The following is a 26,524-nucleotide window of genomic DNA, read 5'->3' as shown; positions in this document are numbered from 1 at the left end:
GTTCAGGTCCCTGGGCCAGAGGGTCACCATCTCCTGCACTGGAAGCAGCTGCAACGTCGGTAGAGGTTATGTGATCTGGTACCAACAGCTCCTGGGAACACGCCCAAGAACCCTCATATATGGTAGTAGTAACCAACCCTCAGGGGTCCCCAATCGATTCTCTGGCTCCAGGTCAGGCAGCACAGCCACTCTGACAATCTCTGGGTTCCAGGCTGAGGATGAGGCTGATTATTACTGCTCATCCTGGGACAGCAGTCTCAGTGCTCTCACAGTGCTCCAGGTCTGTGGGGAAGTGAGACAAAGACCCACTTACCCATCTGCAAAGTGAGTGAGCACCCCAGCAGCTACCTGCTTAGGCTCCCCCTTGGTTTCTGCTCATTCTTCAGTTGATACCCTAGGCCCAGGTGCATCTGGGGGACCCTCCTGGGAATGGAGACTCCTTCACGTCTCTGACCTCAGAGTCACTCAGAGTAGCCCATTGTACACAGAAGGTGTCAAATGAAAGAGACAGTTTTGTCCTCAGGATCAGGGACAGGTTCTTTTAGGCTAGTGTACATTCACTTTTCATCTTCTGATTTCTCAGTAAATGAAACACCCTTAGGTCATGAAGCTATCATGGTCCTTCAGCCCCATCCCTGTTCTGCTGATGCACATGTCACATCTTTTTGCAGCTGGGATCATTATTGCCTTAGCTTCAACCAAATGACTAGTTTTCCTTATTATTTGTTGATTGCATGGATCACATAAATCAATGCCACAATCAAAATTATAAAAGGTATAAAAAAAAGCTTTCCAGAGAAAAACCACCATGTGCTGTTTATGGAAACTTTATGCATAATGAGCAACCCTGAAAGCAATAAAAAAATTTACACACTGATTTTTATACCAGCTGTTTATAAAATGATCAGACTTGATGTAATGAAGATGTCCTCAAACATGATGTATATTAATAGAGGGTGATATTAGTCAATATTTAAAGAAAATAAGTTCTCAAGTCCTAAAATATGCATAAGTATTAACTGCAAATTTCTTTGGAAGAACATACCACAGGCTACACTCCACATCATTGGAATCTCATTGTATTTTGGAAGAGGTGGGAATCTAGAGGTCCTAAGGAGGCCAGGTATTGACAGCAGGGGGAGGAAGGAGGAGGGTGAGTGTGTGAGGTGACTGCATTCCTGGTGATGTCAGTCTCCTACAGGGCCCATTGAGGGCGGCCACACCACTGCTGTGTTGTCACAGCTCAGTAAACTCTACCCCAGAGCGACAGCACCTTTGTACAGACAGAGAAGGTCATCTAGGAGTCTGGGATCCATGATGGAGCTGACAGGGTGACATCATCCCATCCACTGCTCAAGGAGGTGTGACCCCCTGTCCTTGAAAGGGGGAGGATAGGAGGGAGGGGTTCTGAGGGAGTTTGAACAGGCAGTTAGAAAAGGGAGCAAAGAAACTTCACATGAGCCCCTTAGTCCAGATGTCAGAGTGTGTCCCCGGGGGGGGGGTCAGGCATTGTGATGTGTCAGAGCCGTGCCTGGAATTGAACCACGACCTCCGTGGTCACAGAGGGTGGGATCCAGCGTTGTCCCTTCAGGAACAGAAGGTCTTGTGTAGTGAGGGTCTCAGCCTCTCCATAACCAATGTCAAAGTCGGATCTGCCCTTGTGGATCTGGTGATGACTGCAAGAGGTCCTTCAGCTACAACACAGGAAACTTTGAAAAATAGAGCTTGGTCATCTATAAACCTGTAATTATAGCACACACCTGGGGCCACAGACAGAGGAGATCATAGAGACAGAGCGAGCCTGTGGTCTCCCCACCAGGAGTGTGGACAAGGCTCCGCACAGAGAAGGAGCTGGGGTGAGACACAGAGAGAGACCAGGCTTCAGGGACCCTAGTGGAGTCCATGGGGTCAACATCCCTGATGTCCTTGTCCATGTGCTCCCTGCCCTGGGGATCGTGCTGACCCTGAGCCTCACTCTGATCCTGGAGAAGCAGTGGAGCAGTGGGGACAGTTGAAGACAGTCCCCAGGGAGGAGGCACAGCAGGTGATTCTGAGACATTTGGGTTCATGAGGTGCAGCCTTAGGAAGGCTGGTGTGACTTGTTATGGCCTGTCTTCCATGCAGAAGGGGTCAGGACCCAGAGCACGGGAGGCAGGGGGCTCTGCTCTGGGTTCCTGTCCCCTCATCAGTCAGGGGGTACCCAGGCTGGGGCAGCAGGGGACTGGGGCTCTTCCCCTGGGGTCCATGGGGTGCTGGCCCTAGAAGGCAGTTCCTGCGTGTGTCTAGGTCCAGGGCCCACCTGCTGTCAGCTCCAGGCCCCCACAGCTCAGGAGGATCCTCCAGGGCCCCTCCATGACCAAAATCAGGGAGAGGAATTTGGGGCGGAATTGTTGACCAGGATATATTCTCCTCCTCCCAGTTGCAGAAGGGATGAGAGAGCCCCCAGCTCTGCCTCCCTGTGCTTGAGGTCCTGGGGATGTGCAGGTGGGTGCAGAAGTTAGGGTTCATCTCCACCCCCACTTCATTGTGCCCACTGTCCCAGGTACTGCAGCCTGACCTTGGACATTCAACTCATGCTCCTCCCTGAATTCTCCTCCCCCTGGGGTGAGAAGGTCTGCAAACATCCCCCTAACAAATGCTCACTCCCCTCAGCCTTGCCTGCACATTCCCGTGGGGTTCCAGGGACACTGCCTCCAGGACTCCTGTCCCCCTGCTGCACCTGGGGAGGAGGCTCTGGGTCTGTCCCAGGCTACTGTCCCCCCTTCCCAGTCACACCCACCCTGGGGCCTGCTCACCAGGCCTGCACACCAGCCTCAGGCCATGGGCCTTGCTCCTGCTGCTCAAGGTCTGGGGCCCCCATTTCTGAGCTAGGAATTCAGTGTTTGTGCTCCTTCCCCAGATCTTCTACTCCTTCATGAACAGAGAATCCTCTCCCTGCCTGAGGCTCCCCTGTACTGACAGCAGCACCCTCTCAGGGGCCTGTCATAGTAGAGACCTTGGTTCACACAATCCTCTTCCTCCTTCTCTCCCTGCCTTCCTCCTGCTGCACAGGCCTGAAAGGCCCCTGGGAGCACAGCTGCTTGCATCCCTACCTGCTGTGTCCCTGTCTCAGTTGCTCTGCCCTGACAACTTGATATCTTCAGTCTTGCCCTGTCCTCTCTGCCCACCCATCCAGGGAGGAGATCCCCAAATGAGGGGATCTCACCAGGGAGGTGACCCAAATGTCACCAGGTGCTGGTGCTTCTGTGAAATCACTGCCTTCCATCCTGGTTTGAGGATCCTTATGCCCTGCTTTGATTTTCTCTTCTATGACTCTTTGTGCAGGACACGGTTACTCCTCTCTTGAGATGAACTTGAAAGGCGCTCCAATGAGGAGCTCCCGAAATGTCCCACAGGTGGGATAGGCTTAGTCTTTTGCATGACTTTTATTTTGTAGACATTCCCACAGTCACAGGAGTGATTATAGCTGGATGACTGTTCCCTCCATGTGGGAATCTCTCAGCCACAGACAGTGTATCCATGTTCCTTGCATCAGACCCCACATGCTGCTTCATACAGTCTTTCATGTCACAGGTGAGTGTTGGTGACACAACTCTGGATGTTAACCTCAGGACACTGAGGACCCTGAGTGGGACATGTAACCAGCAGGTGGCACTGTGCATCTCCTGGGTCCAGCAGGGAGACCCTCCCAGCTGGGGGAGGCCCTGGACCTCAGGGCTGGGCAGAGGCTGAGACCCCAGCACCCTGGTGCCCTCAGGGCCTGGCAGAGACTCCTGGGCAGTGTCCTGTGGGGTTCCCACAGCTGCTTCCTCCACCCATCCCTGTTTCCCACTCTGAACAGAGCCTGTTCTCAGCCTTTTTGTCCTCAGGTCCTACCTCTGATCCTGAATCAGTAATCAAGTAGAGTCTGAGAGTCGGGCAGAAGGTGCAAAGTTGCATAAAAAGCACTTTCATTTCTCTGGGTCAGCAGTGAGATATGACACTCCTGGGACAGGCCAGTCCCACTGTGGTGGCAGGGTCTTCAGAAACATGGGGTAGATACCTGTCCTCCTGTTCCTGTCTCTTTGGTCAGGTAGAGACAAAATCTGACTTCTGGGGGAGCTTCCAAGATGTTAACAGCCCCCACAACTGAGAAGCTTCTGGCAAAATGCTCTGTCACTCATGCATGTCCGTGTTTGTAGGTACCCTATCCCAGCCTCTGCTACCCAGCCACCCCCGTCTCTGTGTCTCCAGGCACTAAAGCCAGATTCTGCACCCTGCGTAACACGAAAAGAGAGGTAGGATACAGGAAGAGGGAGAAGCAGTGTCCCTGCAGGGAGCACGATGTGGGACTGGATCCAAGGGCCCAAGGATCATGCCCTGAGACAAAGGCAGATGCTCATCCACCGAGCCACCCAGGAATCCCAACAAAGACTTTAAAAACAAAAATCTCGGACTTCCTCCTCTTGTCTCTCCTTTACTACACACACTACATGTTTCACATATCATACTATTGTCTTTTTTTAAATAATAAATGTATTTTTTATTGGTGTTCAATTTACCAACATACAGAATAACACCCAGTGCTCATCCTGTCAAGTGCCCCCCTCAGTGCCTGTCACCCATTCACCCCCACCCGCACCCTCCTCCCCTTCCACCACCCCTAGTTCTTTCCCAGAGTTAGGAGTCTTTATGTTCTGTCTCCCTTTCTGATATTTCCCACACATTTCTTCTCTCTTTATGTATACAATGGAATATTACTCAGCCATTAGAAATGACAAATACCCACCATTTGCTTCATACGATTGTCTTAAATCCTACGTTTTTTTAGGTTTTGTTTTGTTTTCTTTTTTTCTTCTTTTCTCCAAAACCAGAAATTCTGTAGGATGTGGTACCTACTGGGTGTTCTACAATGTATGTCAATGCAGCACTTAATTTCTCTGTCCAGAGATTGTGTCACATGCACAGGATCAGAGCTCAGTCCCTGGACACGGCTACGTTCTTTGATCCCAACAGGAAGGAATAGCTTACCTTCTGTCCAACTTGGGTAAGAATCAGGAGTTCTCATGATTCCCTCCTCAGATTTGATTAACTTTGTAGAGCAGCTCACAGAACTCTGGGAAACTCTTTCTTCTGTTTGCCAGTCCATTAAAGGATCTGATAAATGAGATAGGTGAACAGCCAGGTGGAGAGACACCTAGGGCTAAATCTGGGAGTGACTTATGTGTAGTAGCTTCTCTGCCTGTGAAGTTGGGATGTATCACGCTCCTGGAATGGATGTGCCTACCCTCTTGGATCTCATTCCCTCTTTCTCAAGGATGAGGCTACACAGGTGTATTTTCCCAGCCTCATACCAGGGCTTGATCTCTCTAGGGACCAGCCCCATCTCTCTAGGGAGCCACCCAGGAGCCCACACAGAGTGCCTTCATTCAAACAAAGATGCTCCCAGTGCTCTTGTCACTTAAGAATTGATGATGGTTTCAGGAGCCAGGAACCAGGGGTAGTCTTGACTGTAATTTCTAAGATCTCACAATAAGATGTCTCAATTGAAAATGGCGCCAAGACAGTCAGGCTCATACCCACATCTCATGCCATAAAATCTGACTCTTGTGTGACTGAGGACACAACCATAGCCCGTATGTTAACAACCACCTTGGTCACAGACAGAATTTCAAAGTCTAAAATAGCTGTCCATGATCCTTATTGTTAACTGTTTGAAGAAATGAATAAATGGTGGAAGAAGGGACACATCCCAGTATAGAGCTTTCAAGTAACAGGTGCATGCAGTTAGCACTGTGGGATGTTAGGAATGATCTCCCCTCATAAAGTGTGGACAAAGTCACCAAATCAAGAAGAGTCTGAAAAAGTGTCACAGTGAGAGATGCTTAAGGAGAATTCAGAACTAAATGTTGCAAAGAATCCTGAACTGGATCTGAGAAAATCAAAGGGAGATAAGGAAAGCATGCCTAGGAGAAACATGTTTACTACTGCATTATATTCTGAAGATATTGGATTCTTACTGAAGATCCTGGATTCCTTACGAAAGTTCCAACAAGGGATGCCTGGGTGGCTCATCAGATGAGTGTCTGGCTTCGGCTCAGGGTGTGCTCTTGCAGTCCCAGGACCCAGTCCCACATCAGGATCCCTGCATGGAGCCTGCTTCTCTCTCTGCCTGTGTCTCTGCCTCTCTCTCTCTCTCTCTCTCTCTCTCTCTCTCTCTCTCCCTCCCTCTGACTTTTATAAATAAATGAAATCTTAAAAGAAAGAAAGTTCAAACATGAAATCTGGGAATACTCCCTGAGTTCATACAGTTATATTTGCATGTGACTTTGAGGAAATGCAAATTTCTGTTCAGGGATAACCAGGTAGTCAAAATATCTGAGTAGGAATTTAAAATAAATACTGGTCTTGCCAGGATATAGAAAATACCCAATGAGAAATTAAGGTGGGGAAATAACAAAAGGAGCAAATGATAAAACCTGGCACAAAATCCCAACAAGAAATATATGACACAGTTATGCACAAACACCCACTTTACTCAGAGAAACCTATGACTATAGAGAAAAAAGATAATATTATTCACCAGTAAATGTTGAGTCTATATGATTAAATCACTTTCTTATATCACAAAGTCTATCTGAATCTAAGGATGTGATCTATTACATATCTTGCAAATTTTTACCAAACTGTGATCTTTGAATCATGGAGCATTTTCAATCCTAGAATATGTTCATTTTATTCTGATGTCCTGAAGAACCCTTACAGGACATTCAAACAGGGTAAATAACAAAAGCCTGTAAACTGTCCCCTGGCAAGTGGCATCCAGCATGGCACTATGTGTCCTTCAGCTTTTTCTAGAATCTCATGTGGGAGTCACCGGCCTTTCAGTTGTTATGCTGAAGGGTAAACACAAATGTGCCATTTATTTTGCCCAATGATAATAGTGTTTTTCTTAATAATAAATTTATTTTTTATTGGTGATCAATACGCCACCATAGAGAATAATACCCAGTGCTCATCCTGTCAAGTGCCCCCCTCAGTGCCTGTCACCCATTCACCCCCCCCAGCCCTCCTCTCCCTTCCACCACCCCTAGTTCTTTCCCAGAGTTAGGAGTCCTTATGTTCTGTCTCCCTTTCTGATATTTCCCACACATTTTTCCTCCCTTCCCTTATATTGCCTTTAATTATTATTTTTATTCCCCAAATGAATGAGAATATAATGTTTGTCCTTCAATTGTCTAATTTCACTCAGCATAATACCCTCCAGTTCCATCCACGTTGAAGCAAATCGTGGGTATTTGTTATTTCTAATGGCTGAGTAGTATTGCATTGTATACATAAACCACATCTTCTTTATCCATTCATCTTTTGATGGACACCGAGGCTCCTTCCACTGTTTCGCTATTGTGAACATTGCTGCTATAAACATCAGGGTGCAGGTGTCCGAGCGATTCATTGCATCTATATCTTTGGGGTAAATCCCCAACAGTGCAATTGCTGGGTCGTAGGGAAGGTCTATTTTTAACACTCTGAGGAACCTCCACACAGTTTTCCAGAGCGACTGCACCATTTCACATTCCCACCAACAGTGTAAGAGGGTTCCCTTTTCTCCACATCCTCTCCAACCTTTGTGGTTTCCTGCCTTGTTAATTTTCCCCATTCTCACTGGTGTGAGGTGGTATCTCATTGTGGTTTTGATTTGTATTTCCCTGATGGCAAGTGATTCAGAGCATTTTCTTTTTTTTTTTTTAATTTTTTTTATTTATTTATGACAGTCACACACAGAGAGAGAGAGAGAGAGGCAGAGCACAGGCAGAGGGGAGAAGCAGGCTCCATGCACCGGGAGCCCGATGTGGGATTCGATCCCGGGTCTCCAGGATCGCGCCCTGGGCCAAAGGCAGGGGCCAAACCGCTGCGCCACCCAGGGATCCCTCAGAGCATTTTCTAATGTGCATGTTGGCAATGTCTATGTCTTCCTCTGTGAGATTTCTCTTCATGCCTTTTGCTCATTTCATGATTGGATTGTTTGTTTCTTTGGTGTTTGAGTTTAATTAAGTTCTTTATTAGATCATGGAAACTAGCACTTTATCTGATACGTCATTTGCAAATATCTTCTCCCATTCTGTCGGTTGTTTTTTAGTTTTGTTGACTGTATCCTTTGCTGTGCAAAAGCTTCTTATCTTGATGAAGTCCCAATAGTTCATTTTTGCTTTTGTTTCTTTTGCCTTCGTGGATGTATCTTGCAAGAAGGTACTGCGGTGAGTTCAAAAAGGGGTGTTGCCTGTATTCTCCTCTAAGATTTTGATGGACTCTTGTCTCACATTTAGATCTTTCATCCATTTTGAGTTTATCTTTGTGTATGGTGAAAGAGAGTGGTCTAGTTTCATTCTTCTGCATGTGGATGTCCAATTTTCCCAGCACCATCTATTGAAGAGACTGTCTTTCTTCTTCCAGTGGGTAGTCTTTTCTCCTTTATAGAATATTAGTTGCCCATAAAGTTCAGGGTCCACTTCTGGGTTCTCTATTCTGTTCCATTGACCTATGTGTCTTTTTTGTGCCAGTACCACACTGTCTTAAAGACCAGAGCTTGTAGTACAACCTGAAATCTGGCATGTGATGCCCCCCGCTATGGTTTTCTTTTTAAAATTCCCCTGGCTATTCAGGTCTTTCTGATTCCACACAATCTTAAATAATTTGTTCTAACTCTCTGAAGAAGGCCCATGGTATTTTTGTTTTGTTTTTGTTGTTTTTTGTTTTTTTTAATAATAAATTTATTTTTATTGGTGTTCAGTTTTCCAACATACAGAATAACACCCAGTGCTCATCCGGTCAAGTGCCCCCCTCAAGTGCCCATCACCCATTCACCCCCACCCCCCACCATCCTCTTCCTTCCACCAACCCTAGTTCATTTCCCAGAGTTCGGAGTCTTATGTTCTGTCTCACTCTCTGATATTTCCCACACATTTCTTCTCCTTCCCTTATATTCCCTTTAACTATTATTTATATTCCCCAAATGAATGAGAACATATAATTTTTGTCCTTCTCCGATTGACTTACTTCACTCAGCATAATACCCTCCAGTTCCATCCACGTTGAAGCAAATGTGGATATTTGTCATTTCTAATGGCTGAGTAATATTCTTTTATACATAAACCCACACCTTCTTTATCCCTTCATCTTTTTTTTTTTTTTTAATTTTTTTTTTAATTTTTATTTATTATGATAGTCAACAGAGAGAGAGAGAGAGAGAGAGAGGCAGAGACATAGGCAGAGGGAGAAGCAGGGCTCCATGCACCGGGAGCCCGACGTGGGATTCGATCCCGGGTCTCCAGGATCGCGCCCCGGGCCAAAGGCAGGCACCAAAACCGCTGCGCCACCCAGGGATCCCTATCCCTTCATCTTTTGATTGGACACTGAGGCTCCATCTATTGAAGAGACTGTCTTCTTCCAGTGGGATAGTCTTTCCTCCTTTTTCAAATATTAGTTGACCATAAAGTTCAGGGTCCACTTCTGGGTTCTCTATTCTGTTCCACTGATCTATGTTGTCTGTTTTTGTGCCAGTACCACACTGTCTTGATGACTACAGCTTTGTAGTACAACCTGAAATCTGTCATTGTGGATTCCCCAGATATGGTTTTCTTTTGTAAAATTCCCTGGCTATTCGGGGTCTTTTCTGATTCACCACACAAATCTTAAAATATTTTGCTCTAACTCTCTGAAGGAAGTCTATGGTATTTTGTAGGGATTGCATTAAACGTGCAAATTTCCCTGGGTAACAGAGACACTTTCACAATATAATTCTGCCAATCCATGAGCATGGAATATTTTTCCATCTCTTTGTGTCTTCCTCAATTTCTTTCAGAAGTGTTCTATAATTTATAGGGTATAGATCCTTTACGTCTTTGGTGAGGTTTATTCCTAGGTATCTTAGGCTTTTGGGTGCAATTGTAAATGGGATAGACCTCCTTAATTTCTCTTTCTTCAGTCTCATTGTTAGTGTCTAGAAATGCCATTGATTTCTGGGCATTGATTTTGGTATCCTGCCATGCTACCCAAATTGCTGTATGACTTCTATCAATCTTGGGGTAGAGGCTTTGGGTTTTCTATGTAGAGTATCAGGTCATCGGCGAAGAGGGAGAGTTTGATTTCTTCTTGCCAATTTCAATGCCTTTAATGTCTTTTTGTTGTCTGATTGCTGAGGCTAGGTCTTCAAATACTAGTTGAATAGCAGTGGTGAGAGTGGACATCCCTGTCTTATTCCTGATCTTAGGGGAAAGGCTCCCAGTTCTTTCCTGTTGATATTATATTTGCAGTGGGCTTTTCATCGATGGCTTTAAGAGTGTTGAGAATGTTCCCTTTATCCTGCACTCTGAAGAGTTTTTGATAAGGAATGGGATGGCTGTATTTTGTCAAATGCTTTCTCTGCATCTAATGAGAGGATCATATGGTTCTTGTTTTTTCTCTTGCCTATATGATGAATCACAATTTGTTCCTTTTAAATTGTTTGTTGCGGTTCAATTTGCCAACATATAGCATAACACCCAGTGCTCATCCCGCCAAGAGCCCCCCCTCAATGCCCATCAGACCAGTCACCCATACTCCCTCCCAAATCCCCTTCCACTACCCCTTGTTCATTTCTCAGAGTTAGGTATCTCTCATGTTTTGTCACCCTCACTAATATTTTCATCCATTGTCTCGCCTTTCCCTTTATTTCCCTTTCACTAAGTTTTGTATTGCCCAAATGAATAAGACCATATAATATTGTTCTTTTCCAAATGACTTATTGACAACAAAATTGTAATCAAATTCTGTAATTTGGATTACAATTCAATGTCAGAAAGCTAATTCAGTAGCACAATTATAAAACTATTGGTGGCTCTGGAAAAAAAAGCATAAAGGATTCAAGGAGACTACATGACTGCATAATTTTGAATCTAATCAGGCTGAAATTAAAAATCAATTAAATGAGATGCAATCCAAACTGAGGTCCTAATGACAAGGGTTAACGACGTCGAAGAAGGAGTGAGTGACATAGAAGACAAGTTGATGGCAAGGAAGGAAGCTGATAAAAAAAAGACAAAACAATTAAATGATCATGAGGAAAGGGTTAAGTGAAATAAACAAACAGCCTCAGAAAGAAAAATCTACGTTTAATTGGGAATCCAGGGACGACGAAAAGGATAGAGGAGCAGAAGGTGTCTTTGAACAAAACGTATCTGAGAACTTCCCTAACATTGGGAGGGAAACAGGCATTCAGATCCAGGAGATAGAAAGATTCCACCTAATATCATAAAAATAAAATCAAAATTCAACACCTCAAAATTCAATAGGGAAACTTGCAAATTGCAAAGGTAAAGGGAAAATCCTTAAAGCAGCAAGAGACAAGAACCCCTAACCTTTATGGGGAGAAGTATTAGGTTAAGTGGAGATATCTCCAGAGACCTATCAGGCCAGAAAGGCTAGCAGGATATATTCAGGGTTCTAAATGAGAAGAACATGCAGCCAAGAATACTCTATCAAGCAAGACTCTCATTTAGATTAGAAGGAGAGATAAAGAGCCTCCAAAATAAGAAGAAATTGAAAGAATATGTGACCAGCAACCAACTCTGTAAGAAATATTAAAGGGGACACTGAAAAAGAAAGAGGAAGTTCAAGGAAACAATCCACAAGAACAGGGACTGAATAGGTATCATTATGACACTAAATTCATACCTTTCAATAGTAACTCTGAATGTGAATGGGCTTAATGACCCCATCAAAAGGCGCAGGGTTTCAGACTGGATAAAAAAGCAAGACCCATCTAATTGCTGTCTACAAGACACTCATTGTAGACATAAAGACACCTGCAGCCTGAAAATAAAAGGTTGGAGAACCATTTACCAATCAAATGATCCTCAAAAGAAAACAGGGGTACCATCTTTATAGCAGATAAATTAAAGTTTATCCCCAAAGACTGTAGTTACAGATGAAGAGGGACACTATATCATACTTAAAGAATCTATCCAACAAGAGGACCTAACAATCATGAATATTTATGGCCCCGAATGTGGGAGCAGCCAAGGATATCAATCAATTCATAACCAAAGTTAAGACATACTTAGATAATAAATCACTTATACTTGGTGACTTGAACACAACGCTTTCTATTATCGACAGATCTACTACTAAGCACAACATCTCCAAAGAAACAAGAGATTTAAATGATACATTGGACCAGATGGACTTCACAGATATTTACAGAACTTTACATCCAAATGCAAGTGAATACACATTCTTCTCAAGTGCACATGGAACGTTCTCCAAAATAGACCACATAATAGGTCATAAATCAGATCTTAACCAATACCAAACATTGAGAACATCCCCTGCACATTTTCAGACCATAATGCTTTGAAACTAGAACAAATTCACAAGAAGTTTGAAAGGATTTCAAACATGTGGAGGTTAGGGCCATCCTGCTACACGAAGAAAGGGTCAGCCAGGAAATTAGGGAAGAATTAAAAACATTCATGGAAACTGATGAGAATGAAGATACAACTGTTAAATATACTTGGGATACAGCAAAAGCAGTCCTGAGGAGGAAATACAACGGAATACAATCATCCATTCAAAACTGGAAAGAACTCAAATACAAAAGCTAACCTTGAACCTAAGGAAGCTGGAGAAAAAACAGCAGATAGATCCTACACCCAGAAGAAGGGGAGAATTAATAAAGATTATAGCAGAACTCAATGAAATAGACCAAAACTGTGGAATGGATTAACATAACCAGGAGTTGATTCTTTGAAAGAATTAATAAGATTGATAAACCATTAGTCAGCCTTATTAAAAAAAAAAGAGAAAACACTCAAATTAATAAAATTGTGAATGAGAAAGGAGAGATCACACCAATACCAAGGAAATACAAACAATTTTAAAAAGTTATTGTGAGCAGCTATATACCAATAAATTAGGCAATCTAGAAGAAATGGATGCATTTCTAGAAAACCACAGACTACCAATAATGGAACAGGAAGAAATAGAAAATGTGAACAGGCTGAGAACCAGGGAGGAAATTGAAGCAGTCATCAAAAACCTCCCAACACAAAAGTCCAGGGCCAGATGGCTTCCCAGGGGAATTCTATCAAACGTTTAAAGAAGAAAACATACCTATTCTACTAGAGCTGTTTGGAAATACAGAAAGAGATGCAATACTTCCAAACTCGTTCTATGAGGCCAGCATCACCTGAATTCCAAAACAAGACAAAGACCCCACCAACAAGGAGAATTATAGACCAATATCCCTGATGAACATGGATGCAAAAATTCTCAACAAGATATTAGCCAATAGGATCCAACAATACATTAAGAAAATTATTCACCATGAACATGGTCACAGTAGCTTCTTGAAAGAAACATCCATGAAGGCAAGATAAACAAAAGCAAAATGAACTATTGGGACTTCATCAAGATAAGAAGCTTTTGCACAGCAAAAGAAACAATCAACAAAACTAAAAGGCATCCTACAGAATGGGAGAAGATATTTGCAAATGATGTGTCTGATAAAGGGCTAGTTTCTAAGATCTATTAAGAACTTATTAACCTCAACACCAAAGAAACGAACAATCCAATAATGGAATGGGCAAAAGACATGAACAGAAAACTCACAGAGGAAGACATAGACATGGCCAACAAGCACATGAGAAAATGCTCCGCATCACTGACCATCAGGGAAATACAAATCAAAACCACCATGAGATACCACCTCACACCAGTGAGAATGGGGAAAATTAACAAGGCAGGAACCCACAAATGTTGGAGAGAATGTGGAGAAAAGGGAACCCTCCTGCTCTGTTGGTGGGAATGTGAACTGGTGAAGCCACTCTGGAAAACTGTGTGGAGGTTCCTAAAAGAGTAAAAAATAGACCTGCCCTATGACCCAGCAATTGCACTGTTGGGGATTTACCCCAAAGATGCAGATGCAGTGAAATTCTGGGACACCTGCGCCCTCAGGTTTATAGCAGCAATGTCCACAATAACCAAACTGTGGATGGAGCTTTGGTGTCCATCAAAAGATGAATGGATAAAGGAGATGTGGTCTATGTATGCATTGGAATATTCCTCAGCCATTAGAAACGACAAATACCCACCATTTGCTTCGATGTGGATGGAACTGGAGGGTATTATGCTGAGTGAAATAAGTGAATCGCCGAAGGACAAACAGTGTATGGTCTCATTCATTTGGGGAATATAAAAAATAGTGAAAGAGATTAAAGGAGAAATGAGAAAAAATGAGTGAGAAATATCAGAAAGGGAGGCAGAACATGATAGAATCCTAGCTCTGGGAAAAGAACAAGGGGCCATGGTAAGGGATGTGGGAGGGGGGTGGGGGTGACTGGGTGACGGGCACTGAGGGGGGCACTTGACTGGATGAGCACTGGGTGTTATGCTATACGTTGCCAAATTGAACTTCAATTAAAAAATTTTTTTAATGTCCAGAGCAGTTATGGGTGCCCCTAGATCCCTTCTGTGAAGGACTCGGTGTATTTTTTTCTGTGACATCTCTCTGTTTTCCAGATCTCTCCTTGCTCTGAGGGTCCCCATGGGCCTTAAGCAGCATGACAGCATCACCACCCCTGTTTTCACAGAATCAATGTACTGATCACCCTCAGGCCCACACTAGAGCCTTCAGGGAATGTCATGGCTTTCCTGGTGACAGGAGCACTGTTATACTGAGTGTCACTGGTATTACTTGTTGATGGGGATTATGCTTCTTGGAGATTGTAATAGGGAAGACCCTGATTTCTGGAGTGAGAGGGAAGCCTGGAAACTGCAGAGACACACTCTATGAGAGAATAGGAGAGAGGGGTGTCAGAAACACGTACACACACACACACACACAGACACCTAGAATCAGAAAAATCTACATGTACACTCACTACACCTATCCTTCAGAGGCCAAGCATGAGGACACAGGTCCACTGTCCCTCTTATGCCTTCTCCACCCTCTTGGGTTATTTCCTTCCAAACCCATCCTCACAGCAGGCTTCCTGTAAGACTGCAAGGTCCTGGAGTCTGGAGCCAAAGAAGGCCAGGTCTGGAATGTCACTTTCAAAACCAGGATGGAATTGATACAAGGATGATTAATTTGGAGATCAACTCTGATAATACACCCTGTGAAAAGGAAGATTGAGTCTTGTGCAGTGGGAGATGTCTGTCCATTTTCACCCTGAAGACACAAGTCTCACAGCTGAAGGGTCTTCAGGTTTCAGGAAGCACAGCACAGAGGGGACCCCATAGTCACTTTTCCTGCCCCTCCACTTAACAGACATATCTCACTGTGCCCAGGGTCCCCTGGGGCCTTCCTGGGGTGCCCTTGAGGGACCATTCTTTTTTTTTTACATTTTTTTAAATTTGTTTTTTATTGGTGTTCAATTTACTAACATACAGAATAACCCCCAGTGCCCGTCACCCATTCACTCCCACCCCCCGCCCTCCTCCCCTTCTACCACGCCTAGTTCGTTTCCCAGAGTTAGCAGTCTTTACGTTCTGTCAAGGGACCATTCTTAAAAGAGTTAATGAATGTGACTTCATGGATATAGGGAAAGTGTGTGGCTGAGTCAATGTCCTGATGGGTTTAGAAACAAACATTCTCAAAAACAAGAAAAATAGTTGGTGTTGGGAAGCCCAAGTGGATCAGCAGTTTACTGCTGCCTTCAGCCCATGGCCTGAACCTGGAGGCTGGGATCCAGTCCCACATCCGGCTGCCTACATGGAGCCTGCTTCTCCTTCTGCTTATCTCTCTCTCTTTCTCTCTCTCTCTCTCTCCCTCTCTCTCTCTCTCAAAGAAATGGATAAAATTTTAAAAAAATAGTTGATGTGTGTGAAAATAAAAATCCACACTCTCCTGTGCCAATTATGTCGACACTGACCTTCTTTGGGGTTCCAGTGATGCTGAAGATGAAAAATTAAATACACCAATAGTTCCTATGTGTTAACCCTCAACACATGAAAGAACATCCATGTGTGGGAAATAAAATAATATCATTGCCATGTTACAGAGATTGCCCCAGGCTGGTGGGGTGTGCAAACTACATCTGGGGATGAGATCAGGAATCAGATGATGACAGGATTCCATGTTGGTCCAAGTTCTGCTACTTCTGCCTAGAGATGGACCCTGGAAAGCAGAAATGGCACCAAGAGCATTGTTATTTTTTTCTGAAATCTTCACGTGGACACAGAGTTCAGAACTGAAGAGCCAGAGACACTGGAGCATGAGGAACAAGGGGATGGAGAAAAGAGGAGTATGGAGGTGGAGGTGTTGTCAGGGAGTCTGAAGAAGTTGTGCCTATTTGTCAGTTGGTTCAGATGAAGGGGAAATTGTGTCTGTGATCAAGATGAGTGTTAACATACAGTCTATGGTTGTGTCCTCAGTCACACAAGAGTCACATTTTATGGCATGAGATGTGGGTATGAGCATGACTGTCTTGGCCCTATTTTTAGCTGAGATACATTATTGTGAGATCTTAGAAACTACAGTCAGGTCTGGTCCTGGTTCCTGGCTCCTGAAACCCTCATCAATTCCTAAGTGACGAGAGCCCTGGGAGCATCTTTGTTTGAATGAGGGTACTCTGTATGGTTTCCTGGGTCGCTTCCAGATGGGGCTGGTCCCTAGAGAAATCAAGAGCTGGTCAGAGGCTGGCAAAATTCACTTGCCTAGCCCCATCCTTGAGAGAGAGGAAATGAGCTCCAGCAGGGTGAACACATACATGCCAGGAGCGTGATGCATCCTAACTTCACAGGCAGAGAGGCTCCTACACATAAGTCACTCCCAGATTTAGCCCTAGGTGTCTCTTCACCTGGCAGCTCACCTATTTCATTTATCAGGTCGTTTAATAGACTGGAAAACAGAATAAAGTATTTCCCAGAGTTCTGTGAGCTGCTCTAGCATGTTAATCATATCTGAGGAGGGAATATTCGGAACTCCTGATTCCTACCCAAGCTGGAAAGAAGGTATGGGTAAGCTATTCCTTTCTGTTGGCATCAAAGAAGGTAGCTGTGTCCAGGGACTGAGCTCTGATTGCGTGCTTCTGACACAGTCTCCGGACAGAGAAATTAAGTGTTACATTGACATATGTTGTAGAACACCCAGTAGGGACCACATCCCACAGAATTGCTTGTTTCAGGGAAAGAAGAAAAGAAGAGGAAACAAAACAATACAAAAGCCTAAAAAACAGGATTTAAGACAATAGTATGATATGTAAAACATTTAGTGTGTGTAGTAAAGGAGAGACAAGAGGAGGAAGTCCAAGATTTTTGTATTAAAAGTCTTTGTTGGGATGCCTGGGTGGCTCAGTAGTTGAGCGTCTGCCTTTGGGTCAGGGCATGATCCTTGGGTCCATGGACCCAGTCCCATATCGGGCTCCCTGCTGGGACCCTGCTTCTCCCTCTGCCTGTGTCCTGCCTCTCTTTCACGTTTCTTATGAATACATAAATAAAATATTTTACCAAAGTATTTTTTCTAATTTTACACAGACCCTGGAGTATTTGTAGCTGGGCTCTCTTCCTTCACCTGATTGTGCACCCGGGACACCTGTGGTGCCTCAGTCAACATCAGAATCTGTGCGTCATTCCTCCCTCCTCAGGGACAGGTGTCCCAACACAGTACTCTTCCTGAAAGGACACTCACAGAAGCTTCTCAAGAAAAGAGACTCAGAAACAAGGCCTGTGGGCCCAAGGTTTATTGTCTCACATCCTCACTATGTGTGAAACTAAAAGTCATGATGCCATGAGCAGTATCCACAGCATTTGAAAAAGACAGTTTCCTCCTCAAAAAAAATATTCTCTGTAGAGTATCATGTCATCGGCGAAGAGGGAGAGTTTGACTTCTTCTTTGCCAATTTGAATGCCTTTAATGTCTTTTTGTTGTCTGATTGCTGAGGCTAGGAATTCCAGTACTATGTTGAACAGCAGTGGTGAGAGTGGACATCCCTGTCTTGTTCCTGATCTTAGGGGAAAGGCTCCCAGTGCTTCCCCATTGAGAATGATATTTGCTGTGGGCTTTTCATAGATGGCTTTTAAGATGTCGAGGAATGTTCCCTCTATCCCTACACTCTGAAGAGTTTTGATCAGGAATGGATGCTGTATTTTGTCAAATGCTTTCTCTGCATCCAATGAGAGATTCATATGGTTCTTGGTTTTTCTCTTGCTGATATGATGAATCACATTGATTGTTTTACGGGTGTTGAACCAGCCGTGTGTCCCAGGGATAAATCCTACTTGGTCATGGTGAATAATTTTTTTAATGTACTGTTGGATCCTATTGGCCAGTATCTTGTTGAGAATTTTTGCATCCATGTTCATCAGGGATATTGGTCTGTAATTCTCCTTTTTGGTGGGGTCTTTGTCTGGTTTTGGAATTAAGGTGATGCTGGCCTCATAGAACGAATTTGGAAGTACTCCATCTCTTTCTATCTTTCCAAACAGCTTTAGTAGAATAGGTATGGTTTCTTCTTTAAACGTTTGATAAAATTCCCCTGGGAGCCATCTGGCCCTGGACTGTTGTGTCCTGGGATTTTTTTGATGACTGCTTCCATTTTCCTCCCTGGTTATTGGCCTGTTCAGGTTTCCTATTTCTTCCTGTTCCAGGTTTGGTAGTTTGTGGCTTTCCAGGAATGCGTCCATTTCTTCTAGACTGCCTAATTTATTGGCGTATAGCTGTTCATAATATGTTTTAAAAATCGTTTGTATTTCCTTGGTGTTGGTAGTGATCTCTCCTTTCTCATTCATGATTTTATTAATTTGAGTCTTCTCTCTCTTCTTTTTAATAAGGCTGGCTAATGGTTTATCTATCTTATTAATTCTTTCAAAGAACCAACTCCTGGTTCTGTTGATCTGTTCCACAGTTCTTCTGGTCTCGATTTCTTTGAGTTCTGCTTGAATCTTTATTAACTCCCTTCTTCTCTTGGGTGTAGGATCTATTTGCTGTTTTTTCTCTAGCTCCTTTATGTGTAAGGTTAGCTTTTGTATTTGAGTCCTTTCCAGTTTTTGAATGGATGCTTGTATTGCGATGCATTTCCCCCTTAGGACTGCTTTTGCTGCATCCCAAAGAGTTTGAATGGTTGTATCTTCATTCTCATTAGTTTCCATGAATCTTTTTAATTCTTCCTTAATTTCCTGGTTGACCATTTCATCTTTTAGCAGGATGGTCCTTAACCTCCACGTGTTTGAGGTCCTTCCAACCTCTTGTTGTGATTTAGTTCTAATTTCAAGGCATTATGGTCTGAGAATATGCAGGGGACAATCCCAATCTTTTGGTATCGATTCAGACCCGATTTGTGACCCAGTATGTGGTCTATTCTGGAGAAAGTTCCATGTGCGCTTGAGAAGAATGTGTATTCAGTTGAGATTGGATGTAAAGTTCTGTAGATATCTGTGAAATCCATCTGGTCCAGTGTATCATTTAAAGCTCTCGTTTCTTTGGAGATGTTGTGCTTAGAAGACCTATCGAGTATAGAAAGAGCTGGATTGAAGTCACCAAGTATAAGTGTATTATTATCTAAGTATTGCTTCACTTTGGTTAATAATTGACTTATATATTTGGCAGCTCCCACATTCGGGGCATATATATTGAGGATTGTTAAGTCCTCTTGTTGAATAGATCCTTTAAGTATGATATAGTGTCCCTCTTCATCTCTCACTACAGTCTTTGGGGTAAATTTTAGTTTATCTCATATAAGGATGGCTACCCCTGCTTTCTTTTGAGGACCATTCGAATGGTAAATGGTTCTCCAACCTTTTATTTTCAGGCTGTAGGTGTCCTTCTGTCTAAAATGAGTCTCTTGTAGACAGCAAACAGATGGGTCCTGCTTTTTTATCCAGTCTGAAACCCTGCGCCTTTTGATGGGGTCATTAAGCCCGTTCACGTTCAGAGTTACTATTGACAGATATGAGTTTAGTGTCATCATGATATCTATTCAGTCCTTGTTTTTGTGGACTGTTCCACTGAACTTCTTCTTAAAGGGGAATTTTAAGAGTCCCCCTTAAAATTTCTGGCAGAGCTGGTTTGGAGGTCACATATTCTTTTAGTTGCTGCCTGTCTTGGAAGCTCTTTATCTCTCCTTCCATTTTGAATGAGAGCCTTGCTGGATAAAGGATTCTTGGTTGCATGTTCTTCTCATTTAGGACCCTGAATATATCCTGCCAGCACTTTCTGGCCTGCCAGGTCTCTGTGGAGAGGTCTGCTGTTACCCTAATACTCCTCCCCATAAAAGTCAGGGATTTCTTGTCTCTTGCTGCTTTAAGGATCTTCTCTTTATCTTTGGAATTTGCAAGCTTCACTATTAGATGTCGAGGTGTTGAACGGTTTTTATTGATTTTAGGGGGGGATCTATTTCCTGGATCTGAATGCCTGTTTCCCTTCCCAGATTAGGAAAGTTTTCAGCTAGAATTTGTTCAAATACATATTCTGGCCCTCTGTCCCTTTTGGCGCGCTCGGGAACCCCAATTAAACGTAGGTTTTTCTTCCTCAGGCTGTCGTTTATTTCCCTTAATCTATATTCATGGTCTTTTAATTGTTTGTCTCTTTTTTCCTCGGTTTCCCTCTTTGCTATCAACTTGTCTTCTATGTCACTCACTTGTTCTTCCACCTCGTTAACCCTCGTCGTTAGGACTTCTAGTTTGGATTGCATCTCATTCAATTGATTTTTAATTTCTGCCTGATTAGCTCTAAATTCTGCAGTCATGAAGTCTCTTGAGTCCTTTATACTTTTTTCTAGAGCCACCAGTAGCTGTATAATAGTGCTTCTGAATTGGCTTTCTGACATTGAATTGTAATCCTGATTTTGGAACTCTGTGGGAGAGAGGACTGTTTCTGATTCTTTCTTTTGAGGTGAGGTTTTCCTTCTAGTCATTTTGCTCAGTGCAGAGTGGCCAAAAGCAAGTTGTATTGGGAAAAAGAGAAAAAGAGAGGAGCGAAAGAAGGAAAGAAAAGAGAAAGAGAAAAAAATAGGGAAAAAAAACGAAAAGAAAAAAAAAAGAAGAAGAAAAAGAGAAAGAAAAAGAAAGGAGAAAAAAAACGGGGGTTGGGGAAGGAAACAAATCAAAAAGCAAACCAAAACAAAACAAAACAAAAAAAAGAAAAGAAAAAGAAAAAAAAAAGAACCACGGGGGAGTATCTTCTGATTCTGTGAACTTTAAGTCCCTTGGCTTCTCCTGGATGTTGTCCGTCTAGCTGGTGTTCTCGGGGAGGGGTCTGCTGTGCTGATTTTCAGGTGTTAGCAGTTGGGGGAGCTGCTGTGCCCCTGCCTGGTGCAGGGCTCAGTGGGGGTTGTTTACCCCGTGAGGCCGCAGGAGGAACAGCCCCAGTGGCGGGGCCAGGTCTGGAAACCTGGATTCAGCTCCGGCAGGAACTCCGTCTGCAGGGCCTGGAGGCTCCGGGGCGGGGCCGCTGATCTGCTCAGCTCGGGGCAGGAGCGTCCTTGCTGTCCTGGGCCCTCCCGGCCTCTGCCTGTCCTGGGGGAGGCGGGATCCTGGGCTGTGTCCCGGCGCCCTGTGCTCCGGGTCTGCGCTGGTGGATTCGCGCTCCCGGGCCGCACAACCCCTCCGCGGAGCCGCCGCCCAAGCCCCTCCGAGCTGCTCCTGGAACCGCGCAGCCCCCTCCGCAGGGAGCCTCTTCCTCTGCCCAAGCCCCTCCGAGCTGCTCCCGGGCCGCACAGCCCCCTCTGCGGAGCTGCCACCCGAGCCCCTCCAGCTGCTCCGGGTCCCGCCGGGTCCCGCCGTGCGCGCTGCAGCCCTTAGGGAGCTCGGCGCACTCTCCTGGGTGCGCAGTTGCTCTTTTACTGTCCCAGGGAGCCCGAGGGCATCCCCTCCCTCCTTGGTCCTGCTCCAACTCCCTGCGTGCCCCTTTCCGCCCGGGAAGGTCGGTGCAGCTCCTGCTCCTCCGGGAAGGGGCTCTCCTGTCCTGGGGACACTCGCCCCGGCCTCAGCCCGGCTCCTCGCGGGGCCCCTCCCCCTTGGAGGCCTTTGTTTCTTTATCTCTTTTTCCCCCCCCCGTCTTCCTACCCTGATAGATGCGCGAACTCTTCTCACTGAAGCATTCCAGCTGGTCTCTCTTTAAATCTCAGGCCGAATTGATAGATTTTCGGGATAATTTGAAGGTTTTCTAGGTAATTTGGTGGAGACAGTGATTTGGGGACCCTACTCTTCTGCCATCTTGCTCCTCCCTCCTGGAGACCAAGATTTAGGTCAAAAGTAAGTCTTATCCAATATCATGCCAAATAATGGACATGACAGGGAATATCAGTTGTGAAGAAAGGTATCAACCCATCTCAGCTAAGGTTCCAGAGCTCAGGGAATGACCAGGAAATCCAGGGACACAGGAGTGGGTATCCAAGGGAGTGTTGTGCCCAAGATTGCGAATCCGAGAAAACCACCAAGGAGCCGACACTGATGCAAGTACATGAGGGTTTATTAACAAGTTTGAGCTTGGGTCCAAGTATACCTGACACAGCAGAGCAGGGACTTGGACCCTGAGGGGGGTTACAGCTGGGTTTTTATGGGCTGGTCTAGGGGATTTTCAGAAGGGGTGGAGGAATTTCTTAAGCTCTGTTTACTTTCCAATACGGGACTTTCTGTTTCTGTCAAGGGCGTTCTGAGCTCTGTTCTCACTCTGATATGGGACTCTCTGTCAAGGGTGTTCTGCGGTTTTTCCTGTAAAGTTCAGCTCTTATTTACAGGAGCCTGAGATGGCTATACTTGTGCTAATGCTAAACTTGAGGTGGAATGACGTGAATTTTCTCAGCCTCCACAGGGAGGGCGGCAGGAAACTAACTGGATTGCTGGTGGCAGAGGCTGGACTTCTGCTCTTCTTGGCAACCCCTTCTCACTGACACCACCTTGAGTGAGAAGCTATTTGCTCCTGCACTCAGACTGACCAGGCCTGTATCAAGAGACAAGTAAGACAGGGAGAGATTGTCATAAAACCTCTACATGGCCTTTAGCAGCAGTGTTGGAGGAAGGTAGAACTTGAGATGGTGGGGGACTTAGGTGGGGACAAGCAAGGAGGGAGTCAGACAGGAGTGGAGGGGAGACATGTATCTTACTTCCCCAAGTAGCAGTAGTTCTCGGGGACAAGGTAGTTCAAGCCAAGTGAGCAACACTGATAATAATTCTTCCTCAACCTGGAACCCAGTGGTAAGGTGGCCATGCTGACAAACCAGTGGCAGAAGAGCAGGCTGTAGCCTGGAAGCTCAGTCAAGACTGTGCTAGCTCACAACTCAGGGCTTCTCCCGGAGAGCTCTTACTATAGTAACATCCGTTTCACTGCTTTTCCCTCCGCAAAAGGGGATTTCTACATTTGAGTCTTCACAACAGATTCATGCACACAGGGATTTGCAGCAAATACTCAGATTCCTCCTCCCCACACATCCAAGCCATCCCCCCCTACCCACCAATGTTGCAAAGCTCCACAGTGTACCAGGGGAGAGGAGGCCACAAGCAGGCACTGGGGGATCAGGAACAGGCCTTCACGAGGATGCCCATGGTCCTGAGTGGTGTCAGCTGTAGCAAGTCACATCCACAGGACTACTTCACCCAGTGTCCCTGGAGCAGGTTCAGGTTTTTACAACATTTCAGAACCCCAAATCCCCCATGCCTAACCACATCACTAATGTCACAAATGTGCCTCAAGTACACAGCTCTGTGCCTGGAATTCCTCCTGGGCCTGGTTCTCCCACAGCATCTCACATCCTAGTACCTCATCCTTGGGACTCAGTGAGCCATGGCCAGTCCTGAGAAAAGGGGCCTGGGGGGGGCGAGGAGGTCTCTGCTCTGATGGTTGGAAAGGCAGAGACTAGCTGAGGAGATCTTTCAACCTGCTGGGATGGGCCCAGTGCTCTGACTATTAAGTAGACATGCTTTGGGAAGAGAAAAGAACCACCCAGTCAACATGCTCTAATTTTCCAGTTGGATCACTAGGAATATTTTTTATCTTTTCCTTGCCAGTTTTTATTTCTTCTGAGAGTTCAAAAAGGTGGAATTATAAATTAGGAGGAAGGACACGGTGATCCAGAATCTACTTCCAATAAAATCAGTGTGTATTCCCATTCTGTTAAATTGGGGGACAGACACATTCGAAGGCTGTAGGCAGGCTGAGGTGTTGCCCCACATCCTCCTATGTGTGTCCCTGTGACCAGGACCACTGCGCCAGATTGTACAGTAAGAGTCAGCCTTATCCTCAGGCTGCAGCTCAGAGATGAGGAGGAGCCTGCATCTGCCTAGGTGTCATTGGATCAAGAGTAGGGCTGGAGACCTCGAAGCCTGGCACATTTAAGGAGCTGCTCAGAGGGGGGCCTTTCACATTCATCTCAAGAGAGGAGTAACCCTGGTCTGCACAAAGAGTCATACAAGAAAAAAAATCAAAAGAAGTTATGAAGATCTTCAAATTCAGATGAGAGTCAGTAACTTCACAGGAGCAAGACCACCTGGTGATGATGGGTCAGGGTAACAGGAGGGTGGACAGAACAGGGCAGGATTGAAGAAACTCTGCGCTCAAGGCAGAGCAAATGAGGAAGGAACATAGCAGGTGGCGATGCAGGGGGCTGTGCTTCCAGGATCCCCTCAGGCCTGTGCAGGAGGAAGAAGGGGGAGAGAAGGGAGAAGAGGATGGTGAGAACAGGGGTCTCTGCTTTGATGGGCCCTACAGAGGATGCTGCTGTCACTGCAGGGAGGGCTCAGGGAGGGAGATGTTTCTCTGTGCCTGAAAGAGTGGAAGATCTGGGAAAGGAGCACAAACTGATTTCCCAGCTCAGCATTGGTGGACCCTGACCTTGAGCAGCAGCATCAGTGCCCACAGCTCGAGGCTGGTGTGCAGGCCTGGTGAGCAGACCTGGAGTGGATGTGCTGTGTAGCAGGTCAGGATCATGAGACTGAACTTTGGGCCCCCTCTCCAGGTGCAGGATGGGGGACAGGAGTCTGGAGGCAGCATCCCTCAGTCCAGGCTGTCTCCCAAGGCTTTCCCTGCAGTGTCTTTGCAGTGTGTTGCGTAGTGGATCCTGCCATCTGCTGTGGGTCTCCAGGGATGAGCCACTGTGTCTGATGAGGTGAGACATGCCCCTCTTTGTCTCCCCCATGAGATTGTTCCAAGGAGGGCTGAGGACAGTGAGCATGTGTTAGGGGGGGTGTTTGCAGACCTTCACACCCGATGGGGAGGAGGAGTCATGGAGAAGCATGAGCTGAATGTCCAAGATCAGGCTGCAGTGCCCAGGACATCAGGTATCATGAAGAAGTAGGGATGGTGAAAAACACCAAACTTTGCATCCTCTTGCAACCTCCCCAGGACCCCAGCCACAGGGAGGCAAAGCTGGGGGGTCTCTCTCATCCCTTCATCCCCTGGGGGAGGAGCACTGCATTCTGGTGACTGCTCAAAACCCCCACTACCTCTTCTTGATGTCTGTCATCTGTAGGACCCATCTAAGGTCTGGGAGTCACGGGCTGATAGCAGGTAGGCCCTGGATCTAGACACATGCAGGGGCTGCCTTCCCAGCTGAAAGTATCCAATGGACCCCTGGGACAGACTCCCAGTCCCCTGATGCCCCAACCCTGGTCTGCCCTGAATGAGATGAGTTGACAGGAGCCCAGAGCAGAGCCCCCTGACTCCAGTGCTGTGGGTCCTCACGCATTGTGCATGGAGGACAGGCCACACTCAGGTCACACCCAGCCTTCCTGAGGCTGCACCTCATTGTCCCAAATGTTTAGAATTCCCTGCTGTGCCTCTTCCCTAGGGAAGGTCTTCAATTTTCCCCACTGTCCTGATTCTTCTCTAGGATTAGAGTGAGGTTTGGGGTCAGCACATCCACAGGGCACGAAGCACATGGACCAAGACATCAATGATGCTGCCGCCATGGACTCCAGTGTGGGTCCCCGAAGCCTGGTCTCCATCTGTCGCTCTCTATCTCTCTCTGTCTCTTTCTCTGACCCCAGCCCCTTCCTCTGTCAGCTGAGCTTCTGTCCACACTCCTGATGGGGAGGCCACAGGTTCGCTCTGTCTCTACGATCTCCTCTGTCTGTTGCACCAGGTATGTGCTATAATTACAGGTTTATAGATGATCAAGCCTTACTTTTCAGTTTCCTGTGTTGTAGCTGAAGGATGTCCTGCAGTCGTCACCAGAACCACAAGGGCAGGGCCCGACCTTGACATTGGTTATGGAGAGGCTGAGACCCTCACAACACAGGACCTTCTGTTCCTGAAGGGACAACCCTGGCTCCCACCCTCTGTGACCATGGAGATCAAGGTTCAATTCCAGGAAAGGGTCGGACTCATCACAAAGACTAACACCTCAGTCCAGGTGACACACTCTGTCATCTGGACTATGGGCTGATGTGCAGTTTCTTTGCTCCCTTTTCAAACTGTCTGTTCGATCTTCCTCAGGTCCATCCTTCCTAACCTCCCCCTTCAGGGACATGGGATCACACCTCACTGGATCAGTGGATGGAATGATGTCACCTGTACCCCATCATGGATCCCAGACTCCTAGGTGACATTCTCTGCCTGCACGAAGGTGCTGTC

The 26,524-nt window shown here is 45.7% G+C and overlaps 1 long non-coding RNA gene across 1 annotated transcript; it reads left to right on the top strand.

The window, feature by feature from the left end:
* The first annotated feature begins 1,844 nt into the window (after window positions 1-1,844).
* LOC119879197 lies at window positions 1,845-26,524 on the top strand. Its single transcript, XR_005387377.1, has 4 exons — window positions 1,845-2,044; window positions 3,437-3,573; window positions 26,098-26,303; window positions 26,387-26,524. It is a non-coding gene; the product is annotated as an uncharacterized LOC119879197 (long non-coding RNA).

The sequence above is a fragment of the Canis lupus genome, unplaced genomic scaffold (assembly GCF_011100685.1).
Source record: "Canis lupus familiaris isolate Mischka breed German Shepherd unplaced genomic scaffold, alternate assembly UU_Cfam_GSD_1.0 chrUn_S400H560, whole genome shotgun sequence".
NCBI lineage: Eukaryota > Metazoa > Chordata > Mammalia > Carnivora > Canidae > Canis > Canis lupus.
Note: the sequence above shows the minus strand (reverse complement) of the source record. Positions and strands in the feature narration are given on the sequence as shown.